Source organism: Salvelinus sp. IW2-2015, unplaced genomic scaffold (genome assembly GCF_002910315.2).
Source record: "Salvelinus sp. IW2-2015 unplaced genomic scaffold, ASM291031v2 Un_scaffold1993, whole genome shotgun sequence".
Classification (NCBI taxonomy): Eukaryota; Metazoa; Chordata; class Actinopteri; order Salmoniformes; family Salmonidae; genus Salvelinus; species Salvelinus sp. IW2-2015.
The window spans coordinates 146,645-160,849 of record NW_019943343.1 but is presented as its reverse complement, the minus strand read 5'-3'; the positions used below and the strand labels follow the sequence as shown (position 1 = coordinate 160,849).

The 14,205-nt window shown below is 45.2% G+C and overlaps 1 pseudogene; it reads left to right on the top strand.

Moving 5' to 3' along the window:
• Nucleotides 1–619: 619 nt before the first annotated feature.
• The window catches only part of LOC112072659 (calcineurin B homologous protein 1-like), a 24,081-nt pseudogene continuing 10,495 nt past the window's right edge, over nucleotides 620–14,205 (top strand).

Sequence of the window (14,205 nt, the reverse complement as noted above, 5' to 3'; positions counted from 1 at the left end):
GCCCGCTTCCCGCGTCTGTGTCCAAATGGCACCAGTTCCCTAAGTAGTTGCACATTATTTTTATCGGGGCCATAGATCGGGGCCATAGATACGGGCCTAATAGCGGGCCATAGATAGGGGCCAATGATGGTCACTGGATGATGATGTCAACTACGCTGGTTTATATGGCTATTTAAATTGTATTGTTTCCCTCCCAGACATGACCGTGTCTATTTAAATGTATGTTTCCTCCCAGACACTGACGGTGTTATTTAAATTGATGTTTTCTCCCGAACAGACGGTGTCTATTTAAATTGATGTTTTCCCTCCCCAGACATGACAATGGCTATTTAAATGGATGTTTTCCCTCCCCAGACATGACCGTGTCTATTTAAATGGATGTTTTCCCTCCCCAGACATGACTGTGTCTATTTAAATGTATGTTTTCCCTCCCCAGACATGACTGTGGCTTTTTTAAAATGGTATAACAGGAAATGTATGATTTGTGTACACTCCTCTCAAATAGGAATTTAGCAGGTCATTTTTGCCCTAGATTTAGAGAACCTTAATTGTTGTGATTTTAAGTTAGATCAGAGTACAGTATGTAGGAGTTGTGGTGTTCTTGTGTTGCAGTGGGAGTATGCTCTGCGGCACCTGTATGCGTTGTTCAACCTGTGTGGGCGAGGATGTGATACAGGATGTGATACAGGATGTGAAACGGGATGTGGAACGGGATGTGAAACGGGATGTGAAACAAAGAGGTACTGGTATCCATCTCATACATACCTCTTTGTATACCTTCCCACAAGGGTTCATGTCACTTCAATTTCTATTCCAGTCAATTCAGAAAGTTCCACATTTTCCGCATTGAAGATAATTGGAATTGACCCCAATCTTTCTTTATACTATCCATGTCAATTCAAGCTTTTCAATGAAGACAAGTTTCACTAATGCACGATTTTACCCCCTGCTCTGCTGGTAGCTCTGCTCTGCTGGTTGCTCTGCTGGTAGCTCTGCTCTAGTAGGGTGTTGCTGATCTTAATGTCAGTGCTGAATTTCCCCCCCCCCCCCACTAATGGTTAAGTGTATGATTTGTAGAAGGGGAAGCAGATCCTGGATCTGTACCTAGGAGGGACGTTCACCCCTGAGTGAGTCTGACCTGGAGGTTGAATCCTACAGCATCACGTATGATCTGCAAGATAACCCAATCCCCTGTTTTTAAAGGATCAGGGTATGTTGATGCTGTCACACGGATTTTGAAATATAACCTGGACAGTCTAAAACAGCCGGTAAATGACTTCTGTGGACTATTCATTGCTCTCGCCGTCGCTACCTTCTATATCTAGTCAAGGTTTAACTAAGATATTGCCAGAGTCAAATAATTGTTTTTGTCTTCTGTCGTGAGTCATTTTGTATCATATTAGGATTGTCTGAGTTAAATGATGCAGCTGCTGTACCTGGTTGTGCTGAGGAAAGGTACAGATGTCTACATCATCAGATACAAATAAAGGTGAAGTTGCTGAATGKCTGACTGGTCGTCTAGGATACCAAATAGACCAGTTTAGTAGGAGGCGGTGGAATGCAGGACTACAGCAATAGCAAACAATTTTGTGTAAATAAAACCTCTGTTCAGACATGTCTTTGTATTGCCTTCAATTTACAGACTGTACAACCTATTACACACACCCATTTGCTCATAATTCAGTATTGTTTAATGGTTGCCATGACATTCTTAATGTTTTTTTTTGGAGTAAATGTATTCATTTACAGCAATGACCTGGGGAATAGTTACAGGGGAGAGTAATGAGCCAATTGTAAGCTGGGGATGATTAGGGAACAGATTGGGAATGTAGCCAGGATACCAGGGTTAACACCACTACTCTTACAATAAGTACCATGGGATCTTTAATGACCTCAGAGTCAGGACACCCGTTTAACATCCCATSCGAAAGACTGCACATTACACAGGGCAGTGTCAATGCCCTGGGATATTMTTTTTAGACCAGAGGAAACAGTGCCTCCTACTGGCCCTCCAACACCACCTGGTCTCCCATCCAGGAACTGACCAGGATCAACCCTGTTAAGCTTCAGAAGCAAGCCAGCAGTGGGATTCTGGGTGATTTGCTGCTGGACCAAGTCACACCTTTTCAATGCATAGCCTGTACAATAACTACAGTGTGTTCAGGAAGTGTTCCTGGTGTGTTTGATAGCGTTCTATTCACTCCAGTCCAGCCATTATTATGAGCTGTCCGTCATCCCCTCAGGAGCCTCCATTTTGTTGGAATCCTGCTTCGATCCTTCCCRGTAGGTAGCGGAATGTATATTAAATTGTGCCATTAAGCAATAAGGCCAGAGGAGGTGTGGTATATGGCAACTCCGCGTTGAGTCGTCCACAGCTGTCAACCAATCAGCATTCAAGGCTCGAATCACCCAGTTTATAATCGCCAATATACCATAGAAGAAGTGGTCCTGATGAGCCCTTCCCAACAATCTAGTTTATGCTGGCAACAACAGGTAGTTTATAGTGGKTAGAGCGTTGGACTTGTAACTGAAAGGTTGTGAGATCGAATCCCCGAGTTGCCAAGGTAACAATGTGAACAAGGCATTGTAAACAATMATTTTTTCTTAAAACTGACTTGCTTAGTTAAATAATACAAAATAGCAGCATGGCGCTAGTTAAAATGTGTAAAATAAAGGGATGTTTATTTAGATGGRCGAGGGAGAAATACCTTGTAATATTGGTCACCATTTCGATGTCACCGTGACATGCCAATTCGCAAACCGTTGCGAATGACCAGTGCAACGGTGTCGTGTCGAGGTGCTTACCAGCCTCAACTTAAGGCTCTTCTTCTATAATATTATGGCGGTCCGCTAACGGGTGCCGCCACCTACTGTACTGGRGTGTGTAGTAAAATCACGGGTTTTCACAAGTTACCACAGCCACAAAGTCATAATTATTGCCTAAACCTCGCTTATTCCTACAGTTTATCTTCTTAAATTCAGATTTCAACCCTAAACCATGAGTTTAACCACACTGCTAAACTTATGCATAACTCGAACCTTAAATGAAGTCCAACCCAATCGCAGCGTTGAAGTGCTCATCGGAACGACCGACTGAACCGAATCATTTCGTCTCCTTTTATTTTTTTAAATTCAAAATACAGATCAACAATTTACATTCTYACATCAAAACAGACCGCAGGTATTAATGAGAAAATACTGGAACCAACAACAAATATAATTTAAAAAACAATTCTAGTGCAATTGTGATAATTCTGACTAAATCTACAGAATAAAGCCGCCAGTTAAAATCAAGGAACGGTTGTGCTCGTGGTTACTGGAGGGAGCTACACTATATAAAAAAAAAATCTTATTATAATTATGTAGGGAAATGAATCATTTCGTTTCCATTCGACTCACTCTGCACGACTGACGTCATGAATTTGGGCAGCAGACGTGACCCCCCCCCTATCCCCTCCATAGTGTTGGACAGAGCAAACTGACAGCTCTCCGGTCAGCTGTTTCCCAGGCTAACTCKGAATAATCATAACGATTTACAACTGAATTATTAACGGTAGACAGTTGGATTCAACGTAGACTATCGAAACGTTACGAAATTGCTAGCTTGCTTCGTGTGTCCAGTTTTTTTTTTYTTTYTTCCGCAAGCTAGCACGAATCAGCTAACGTTAGCTAACAAATCTCTTCGAAACCGCGTCAAACAACTTGTTAGCGTAGCTAGGCATTTTTAGCTTTTGTTGTGAAGGAAGGACTTTACAATGGGATCCAGAGCATCGACATTACTGAGAGAAGAGGAGATTGAAGAAATCAAGAAGGAGACAGGCTGTGAGTTGAGTTCTCCACTTTTACCAAAGCGTGTGTGTGTGTGGGGGGGGCAACTAGCCGTTAATGACAAACTCACTATCTTGTCAAATCAAAGCACGTTGTTATTTCACATAACTAGCTAAASTATATATACAAAAGTATGTGGACCTCCTTCAAAAATAGTGGATTTGGCTATTTCAGCCACACCCGTTGCTGACAGGTGTATTAAATCGAGCACACAGCCATACAMTCTCTATAGGTAAACATTGGCAGTAGAATGGCCTTACTGAAGAGCTCCCGTCATAGGATGACACATTTCCATCAAGTCAGTTTGTCAAATTTCTTCCCTGCTAGAGCTTCCCCGGTCAGCTGTAAGTGCTGTTATTGTGAAGTGGAAACGTCAAGGAGCAAGACCTAAGTGGTAGGTAACACAATCTCACAGAACTGGACCGCCGAGTGCTGAAGCATGTAGGTCGTAAAAAAAAAAGTCTGTCCTTGGTTGCAACACTCATTACCGAGTTCCAAACTGCCTCAGGAAGTAACGTCAGCACAATAACTGTTCGTCGGGAGCTTCATGAAATGGGTTTCCATGGCCGAGCAGCCACACACGAGACTAAGATCACCATGCTCAATGCCAACCATCAGCTGGAGGGGTGTAAAGCTTGCCGCCATTGGACTCTGGAGCAGTGGAAAAGTGTTCTCTGGAGTGATGAATCACACTTCACCATCTGCCACTCCGACGGACTAATCTGGGTTTGGAGAACGCCACCTGCCCCCAATRCATAGTGCCAACTGTAAAGTTTGGTGGATGAGAAATAATGGTCTGGGGCTGTTTTTCATGGTTCGGGCTAAGCCCCTTAGTTCCAGTGAAGGGAAATCTTTCACGCTACAGCATACAATGACATTGTAGACAGTTCTGCGCAGCCAACTTTTTGGCAACAGTTTGAGGAAGGCCCTTTCCTGTTTCAGTGCCCGTCCTCACTAATGCTCGTGGCTGAATGGAAGCAAGTCTCCCACAGCAATGTTCCAACATATAGTGGAAAGCCTTCCCAGAAGAGTGGAGGCTGTTATAGCAGCAATGTTCCAACATCTAGTGGAAAGCCTTCCCAGAAGAGTGGAGGTTGTTGTAGCAGCAACGGGGGGGACCAACTCCATATTAATACCCATGATTTTGGAATGAGATGTTGGACGAGCAGGTGTCCACATACTTTTGGTCATGTCGTGTTATGTACATTGGTGTTGTGGTATGTTATGCCTGGTGACGGTGAGTTTTGGGTTTCTATGCTGTTTTCCTGTTCTGTGACTTGAGCAGAGCCATGTCATTATTGTAACCAGAGAAAGCTCTACTAAATCACTACATGTGTGTTAGTCCAGTGGATCACAACAATGAAACAAAGTATGGACAAGCTATCAATCTCCTTCTCCTTTACATTATCGTCGTCCTGTGTAGAAATGTTGTTTGTACATTGAGACCTGAGGCCTTTTTTAAAAGTGTGATCCCGACCATCCTGTCACTAACGTTGTGTTTCTTTACAGTTTCCCACAGCCAGATCACACGGCTCTACAGTCGCTTCACCAGCTTGGACAAAGGAGAGAACGGCACGCTCGGGTACAGACAGCAGCGCCATCATGCAATGCCACTGGGACACACACACACACACACACACACACACACACACACACACACACACACACACACACACACACACACACACACACACACACACAACAAGCTTGATGAAACACTCAGGGTGCGTTTGTAAATTCGCTCTGGTTAGCTACTCCGATGTCACAGCACTCTCATCTGAGTGTGCCAGAGGGCAGAATAACTGATGAATTTACGAACGCTCAACACCCGTTGAATATGAACCGGTGTCAGTAAACGTCGGGCAAAAAAATAATAATTAAATTGTTGTCAGCAGCACATTCACCAACGCTCCGGATAACATGAAAACAGCCTAACCAGCTCTGCTGGGGGGAGTAAAATGATCAGAGTGAGGTGTTCTCTCATTTTGTGTCTGGAAGTAGCTAGCCAACGTCAGCTAGTTAGCTTGGGTGCTTGACTGCCGTTGTGAGGTCAGAACGATCGGATCAACCCTAATCCTCGGCCAGAGCGTCCAGTGTGCACTCTGAACGCTCTCTTGCACTCCAGATTGAATTTACAAACACACCCTCAGACTTCCAGCCAAATACTCAAGTCAAAGCCACGACACAATAGGCCGACACAGAAAGGTGGAAAAGGGGGATTTGTGATGTCCTCTGACTCTCTGTGGGAGGCATTAGTGATGGAGGGGAGGCATTAGTGATGGAGGGGAGGCATTAGTGATGGAGGGGAGGCATTAGTGATGGAGGGGAGGCATTAGTGATGGAGGGAAAAAAACATAGTTGCAATATTATTTTTGGATGATATTTGACTCCAAATATCATTTTAAAATGTATATATATTTTGCAACTGTAGGTAGTGTTAGCCAAAACTCAGCTATTTTTAAWCCTATAGCTTGTTCTCYRTCGTTTTAAATAGTGAGACATGTTTTCAGCACTTATTACCTTATTTTCGTTTTCTTATGATSTCTCGTCTCTCTACAGCAGATATAGTGAGGAATATGTTTGGAACATCAAATCACAGTATCGAATCGCAATTCATATAGAATCGCTGTTCGTGGAGAGTCGCTATTCGTGGAGAGTCACTATTCGTGGAGAGTCACACTGTACGTGTAGGGTCGTCACACTATACGTGTAGAATCATAATTCATATCGTATCAGCACCTAAGTATGGTGATAATATCCTACGGCGAGGTTCCTAGGAATTCCCATCCCTGGGAGGYATTGTAAATGATTTACAATTCATTTAAATGAGAGCTAATGGTGTTTGTCCAATGGTAAATGGTTAATTTATGGCAATAGCTGCTGTTCTATTGGTTATGGAATGTAGTCAACCACAAACGAAGAGAGTAACGAGGATGTGAGACAGCTGTTAGACATTTACTTGACTGTGTTCACGATTGCCCTTCGTCCCCACATGACTTCTCTGTGACCATCAGAGCCAACTTGGCAATGTTGTGTAAGAACACAGTAGGCCTCCATGCCAGTGAATATCGCTTAGAGGCACGTGACCATTTCCCTCACTTCAAAGTGGCCGTGTAAGTACAGACTGTTCTGAGCCGATGTGATTTTGAAGTTTGTCGTCTCGACCTCTGGTCTGCGAACACACTACTCCTTTGGTTCAAGAGGCTTCCCAAGATGCATCACTCTTGGCTCGGGCGTTACCTACGGTACCCTACTACCCATACTAGTGGTATGTGTGTGTGTGTGTGTGTGTGTGTGTCACTGGGTAAGCTGTGTCTAGAAGAACCAGATTGTTTTGACCTGAGTCTGACAACTGACAAGACTGTTTCCGATATAAACAGCAGCATTTGCGTTGCCACAGACCTCACTATGTAGTCCTCTATTTCCACATCTAGTGCATGTGTGAGTCACGGGCAAATAAACACTACATTGCAAACAGACATGGAAGACAGTGTGATTGACCTCTGAGTTCTCAATTGCTCGCTGCCCTTCAGAGGAAAAACAAACAGTCACTTTTTAATCCCGTCACAGTTCAACTCCAGCTCTGTTCTCTCTCTCTCTCTCTCTGAGTGGCCTACGCTCCCTAGTTTTCACCCACTATGCAGAGAGAAACCCCCCTGGATTACAGCCATACATTGACCCCATTTAATCCAGTCTGTCTGTGAAATGACGTCACTACTGACTATAAAGCTGGGTGTGCGGTCATTAACCAGATATAATACTGAAATGTAACCGCACCACTTTGTCTGTTTACACACAACAAGTGTGGGTTTTCTGTGTCCTCTCAATGAAGCATGCAGTCTGTATTGGGATATACAGTGGGGCTGGGCCTGATTTTTAAAGCTGGTCTGGTGAATCCAAGGTGACTTGTCTTCATCGTTCATCTGTTGCCACGTCATGTACACGTCAGTGGAGCTAGCATGCAGTCTGTATTGGGGTATGCAGTGGAGCTAGCATGCAGTCTATATTGGGGTATACAGTGGGGCTAGCATGCAGTCTGTATTGGGGTATGCAGTGGAGCTAGCATGCAGTCTGTATTGGGGTATGGAGAAGATTTCAAATCACAGTATCGAATCGCAATTCATATAGAATCGCACTACATATAGAATCACTGTTCATGGAGAGTCGCTATTTGTGGAGAGTCACTATTCGTGGAGAGTCACACTGTACGTGTAGAATCATAATTCATATCGTATCAGCACCTAAGTATGGTGATAATATCCTACGGGCGAGGTTCCTATGAATTCCATCCCTGGGAGGCATTGTAAATGATTTACAATTCATTTAAATGAGAGCTAATGGTGTTTGTCCAATGGTAAATGGTTAATTTATGGCATAGCTGCTGTTCTATTGGTTATGGAATGTAGTCAACCACAAACGAAGAGAGTAACGAGGATGTGAGACAGCTGTTAGACATTTACTTGACGGTGTTCACGATTGCCCTTCGTCCCCACATGACTTCTCTGTGACCATCAGAGCCAACTTGGCAATGTTGTGTAAGAACACAGTAGGCCTCCATGCCAGTGAATATCGCTTAGAGGCACGTGACCATTTCCCTCACTTCAAAGTGGCCGTGTAAGTACAGACTGTTCTGAGCCGATGTGATTTTGAAGTTTGTCGTCTCGACCTCTGGTCTGCGAACACACTACTCCTTTGTTCAAGAGGCTTCCCAAGATGCATCACTCTTGGCTCGGGCGTTACCTACGGTACCCTACTACCCATACTAGTGGTTGTGTGTGTGTGTGTGTGTGTGTGTGTGTGTGTGTGTGTGTGTGTGTGGTGTTGTGTGTGTGGTGTGTGTGTGTGTGTGTGTGTGTGTGTGTGTGTGTGTGTGTGTGTGTTCATGGGTAAGCTGTGTCTAGAAGAACCAGATTGTTTTGACCTGAGTCTAAGAACTGACAAGACTGTTTCCGATATAAACAGCAGCATTTGCGTTGCCACAGACCTCACTATGTAGTCCTTTATTGCGTTGCCACAGACTCACTATGTAGTCCTTTATTGCGTTGCCACAGACCTCACTATGTAGTCCTTTATTGCGTTGCCACAGACCTCACTATGTAGTCCTTTATTGCGTTTCCACAGACCTCACTATGTAGTCCTTTTTTGCGTTGCCACAGACCTCACTATGTAGTCCTTTATTGCGTTGCCACAGACCTCACTATGTAGTCCTTTATTGCGTTGCACACGACCTCACTATGTAGTCCTTTATTGCGTTGCCACAGACTCACTATGTAGTCCTCTATTTCCACATCTAGTGCATGTGTGAGTCACGGGCAAATAAACACTACATTACAGACATGGAGACAGTGTGATTGACCTCTGAGTTCTCAATTGCTCGCTGCCCTTCAGAGGAAAAACAAACAGTCACTTTTTAATCCATCACAGTTTAACTACAGCTCTGTTCTTCTCTCTCTCTCTCTGAGTGGCCTACGCTCCCTAGTTTTCACCCACTATGCAGAGAGAAACCCCCTGGATTACAGCCATACATTGACCCATTTAATCCAGTCTGTCTGTGAAATGACGTCACTACTGACTATAAAGCTGGGTGTGCGGTCATTAACCAGATAATAATACTGAAATGTAACCGCACCACTTTGTCTGTTTACACACAACAAGTGTGGGTTTTCGGTGTCCTCTCAATGAAGCATGCAGTCTGTATTGGGATATACAGTGGGGCTGGGCCTGATTTTTAAGCTGGTCTGGTGAATCCAAGGTGACTTGTCTTCATCGTTCATCTGTTGCCACGTCATGTACACGTCAGTGGAGCTAGCATGCAGTCTGTATTGGGGTATGCAGTGGAGCTAGCATGCAGTCTATATTGGGGTATACAGTGGGCTAGCATGCAGTCTGTATTGGGGTATGCAGTGGAGCTAGCATGCAGTCTGTATTGGGGTATGCAGTGGGGCTAGCATCCAGTCTGTATTGGGGTATACAGTGGGGCTAGCATGCAGTCTGTATTGGGGTATGTAGTGGAGCTAGAATGCAGTCTGTATTGGGGTATACAGTGGGGCTAGCATCCAGTCTGTATTGGGGTAAGCAGTGAAGCTAGCATGCAGTCTATATTGGGGTATACAGTGGGGCTAGCATGCAGTCTGTATTGGGGTATACAGTGGGGCTAGCATCCAGTCGGTATTGGGGTATGCAGTGGAGCTAGGATCCAGTCTGTATTGGGGTAAACAGTGGGGCTAGCATCCAGTCTGTATTGAGGTAAACAGTGGGGCTAGCATCCAGTCTTTATTGGGGTGTACAGTGGAGCTAGCATGCAGTCTGTATTGGGGTAAACAGTGGGGCTAGCATCCAGTCTGTATTGGGGTAAACAGTGGGGCTAGCATCCAGTCTGTATTGGGGTGTACAGTGGAGCTAGCATCCAGTTGTATTGGGCTAAACAGTGGGCTAGCATCCAGTCTGTATTGGGCTAAACCAGTGGGGCTAGCTTCCAGTCTTTATTGGGGTAAACCAGTGGGGCTAGCATGCAGTCTGTATTGGGCTAAAGCAGTGGGGCTAGCATCCAGTCTGTATTGGGGTATGCAGTGGGGCTAGCATGGCAGGTCTGTATTGGGGTATACAGTGGGGGCTAGCATCCAGTCTGTATTGAGGTAAACAGTGGGGTAGCATCCAGTCTGTATTGGGGATATACAGTGGAGCTAGCATGCAGTCTGTTTGGGGTATACAGTGGGGCTAGCATCCAGTCTGTATTGGGGTCAACAGTGGGGCTAGCATCCAGTCTGTATTGGGTGTACAGTGGAGCTAGCTCCAGTCTGTATTGGGGTATACTAGTGGGGCTAGCAATCCAGTCTGTATTGGGGTATACAGTGGGGCTAGCATACAGTCTGTATTGGGGTAAACAGTGGGTCTAGCATCCAGTCTGTATTGGGGTGTACAGTGGAGCTAGCATCCAGTCTGTATTGGGGTATCAAGTGGGCTAGCATCCAGTCTGTATTGGGGTATACAGTGGGGCTAGCATCCAGTCTGTATTGGGGTAAACGTGGGCTAGCATCAGTCTTATTGGGGTATACAGTGGGGCTAGCTCCAGTCTGTATGGTATACAGTGGGGCTAGCTTCCAGTCTGTATTGGGGTATACAGTGGGGCTAGCATCCAGTCTGTATTGGGGTATACAGTGGGGCTAGCATCCAGTCTGTATTGGGATATGCAGTGGAGCTAGCATGCCGTCTGTATTGGGGTATGCAGTGGAGCTAGCATCCAGTCTGTATTGGGGTATGCAGTGGGGCTAGCATGCAGTCTGTATTGGGGGTATACAGTGGGGCTAGCATGCAGTCTGTATTGGGTATGCAGTGGGCTAGCATGCCGTCTGTATTGGGGTATGCAGTGGGGCTAGCATCAGTCTGTATTGGGGTATGCAGTGGGGCTAGCATCCAGTCTGTATTGGGGTATGCAGTGGGGCTAGCATCCAGTCTGTATTGGGGTATGCATGGAGCTAGCATGCAGTCTGTTTGGGGTATGTAGTGGGGCTAGCTCCAGTTGTATTGGGGTATGCAGTGGGCTAGCATCAGTCGGTATTGGGGTATGCAGTGGGGCTAGCATCCAGTCCTGTATTGGGTATGCAGTGGGGCTAGCATCAGTCTGTATTGGGGTATACAGTGGGGCTAGCATCACAGTCTGTTTGGGGTATGCAGTGGGCTAGCATGCAGTCTGTATTGGGGTATACAGGGGGGCTAGCATCCAGTCTGTATTGGGGTATGCAGTGGGCGCTAGCATCCAGTCTGTATTGGGGTATGCAGTGGAGCTAGCTGCAGTCTGTATTGGGGTATGCAGTGGGGCTAGCATCCAGTCTGTATTGGGGTATGCAGTGGAGCTAGCATGCAGTCTGTATGGGGTATACAGGGGGGCTAGCAGTGAGATATCATTTCAAAGACAAAGACATTACCCATTCAAAGACATTACCCAGAGTGTCATCATATAATTTCAACATGACATTACCCAGAGTGTCATCATATCATTTCAACAAGACATTACCCAGAGTGTCATCATATCATTTCAAACAAGACATTACCAGAGTGTCATCATATCATTTCAACAAGACATTACACAGAGTGTCATCATATCATTTCAACAAGAATTACCAGAGTGTCATCATATCATTTCAACAAGACATTACCCAGAGTGTCATCATATCATTTCAACAAGACATTTCCCAGAGTGTCATCATATCATTTCACAAGACATTTCCCAGAGTGTCATTAATCATTTCAACACGACACATTACCAGAGGTGTCATCATATCATTTCAACAAGACTTACCCAGAGTGTCATCATATCATTTTCAACAAGACATTACCCAGAGTGTCATCATATCATTTCAACAAGACATTACCCAGAGTGTCATCATATCATTTCAAACAAGACATTACCCAGAGGGTCATCATATCATTTCAACAAGACATTACCCAGAGTGTCATCATATCATTTCAACAAGACATTTCCCAGAGTGTCATCATATCATTTCAACAAGACATTTCCCAGAGTGTCATTATATCATTTCAAACAACACATTACCCAGAGTGTCATCATATCATTCCAACAACACATTACCAGAGTGTTCATCATATCATTTCACAACAAGACATTATCCAGTGTCATATCAGTGACATATATGTCCGCTGGTCTGTGATCCATAGTGTGTGGTTGGAAGTGGGGTCAACACATAGGCTGCGTTTAAACAGCATCCCCAATTCTGATCAGCACTGAAAAAGATCTGATGTGATTGGTCACAAATCACTATTAGTTGGGCGGGGGGGACAAGATCAGTATTGGGCTGCCTGTGGTAACGCAAGCCTTGGAAAATAGTCCAAAGTTCTTTGTTGTCATTGAGTAATTCTAACTCCTTTCCTTTCCTCCCTTCACCTTTCTTTCCTCCTTCACCTTTCCTCCCTCCCTTCTCTCCTTTCTCCCCTCCTCTTCTCTCCTCTCCTTTCTCCCCTCCCTCTCCCTTTCCTCCCCTCCTCCTCCCCTCTCTTTCCTCCCCTCCTTCTTTCCTTTCCTCTCCTCTCCTCTCTCTCCTGTTGTTTGTGAAGTCGGGAAGTTTCCAGCGGATCCCAGAGTTGGCCATCAATCCTCTGGAGAACAGAATCATCAATGCCTTCTTTCCTGAGGGGTGAGTCATCTCTGTGTCCTTCACTGATGTTTTTAAAGATGCACATAGCTTTGACTCAAGTCACTCACCACAAGAAAAACCATTTAGTCATGTACGTTAAACATACAGTGAACCATTCCTTTGTTTGAGTCTACATTAACAATGTATTTATATTGTAATGAATTTTCTTAAGTTTAAGTGTGTATGACCGGTTTGTGCTGGTCTTTGAAATTCACATGAAAGTTTCGTTGTTTTTCGACACACATGGCCTAGGATAGACCTATGTCATTACAATCCAAAACTAACAGTGTGTAGACGACTTAATTTTTAGCTGTGGCTTATAACAGTCATGACACAGTCAAATTCCATGTGACCATTGAGTCCAGTAACTAGGCTTCTCCAAAACGGTGCTCTGATGGTCATTAATTAGCCTACCAAGCTTGCTAACGGCCAGTCGCTATTGGCCTTGTACTCAATGCTTGTATTGTCCCTCCATCAGGTCCTAATGGTCTGGTACTGCAGGGCTCTGTTGTCCTTCATCAGGTTCTAATGGCCTGGTACTCAGGGCTCTATTGTCCTCCATCAGGTCCTAATGGCCTGGTACTCAGGGCTCTATTGTCCTCCATCAGGTTCTATGGCCTGGTACTCAGGGCTCTATTGTCCCTCCATCAGGTTCTAATGGCCTGGTACTCAGGGCTCTATTGTCCCTCCATCAGGTCCTAATGACCTGGTACTCAGGGCTCTATTGTCCCTCCATCAGGTCCTAATGCCTGGTACTCAGGGCTCTATTTGTCCTCCATCAGGTCCTAATGGCCTGGTACTCAGGGCTCTGTTGTCCCTCCATCAGGTCCTAATGGCCTGGTACTCAGGGCTCTATTGTCCCTCCATCAGGTCCTAATGGCCTGGTACTCAGGGCTCTGTTGTCCCTCCATCAGGTCCTAATGGCCTGGTACTCAGGGCTCTATTGTCCCTCCATCAGGTCCTAATGGCCTGGTACTCAGGGCTCTATTGTCCCTCCATCAGGTCCTAATGGCCTGGTACTCAGGGCTCTATTGTCTCTCCATCAGGTCCTAATGCTCTGGTACTCAGGGCTCTATTGTCCCTCCATCAGGTCCTAATGGCTGGTACTCAGGGCCTATTGTCCTCCATCAGGTCCTAATGGTCTGGTACTCAGGGCTCTATTGTCCCTCCATCAGGTCCTAATGACCTGGTATTCAGGGCTCTATTGTCCCTCCATCAGTCCTGA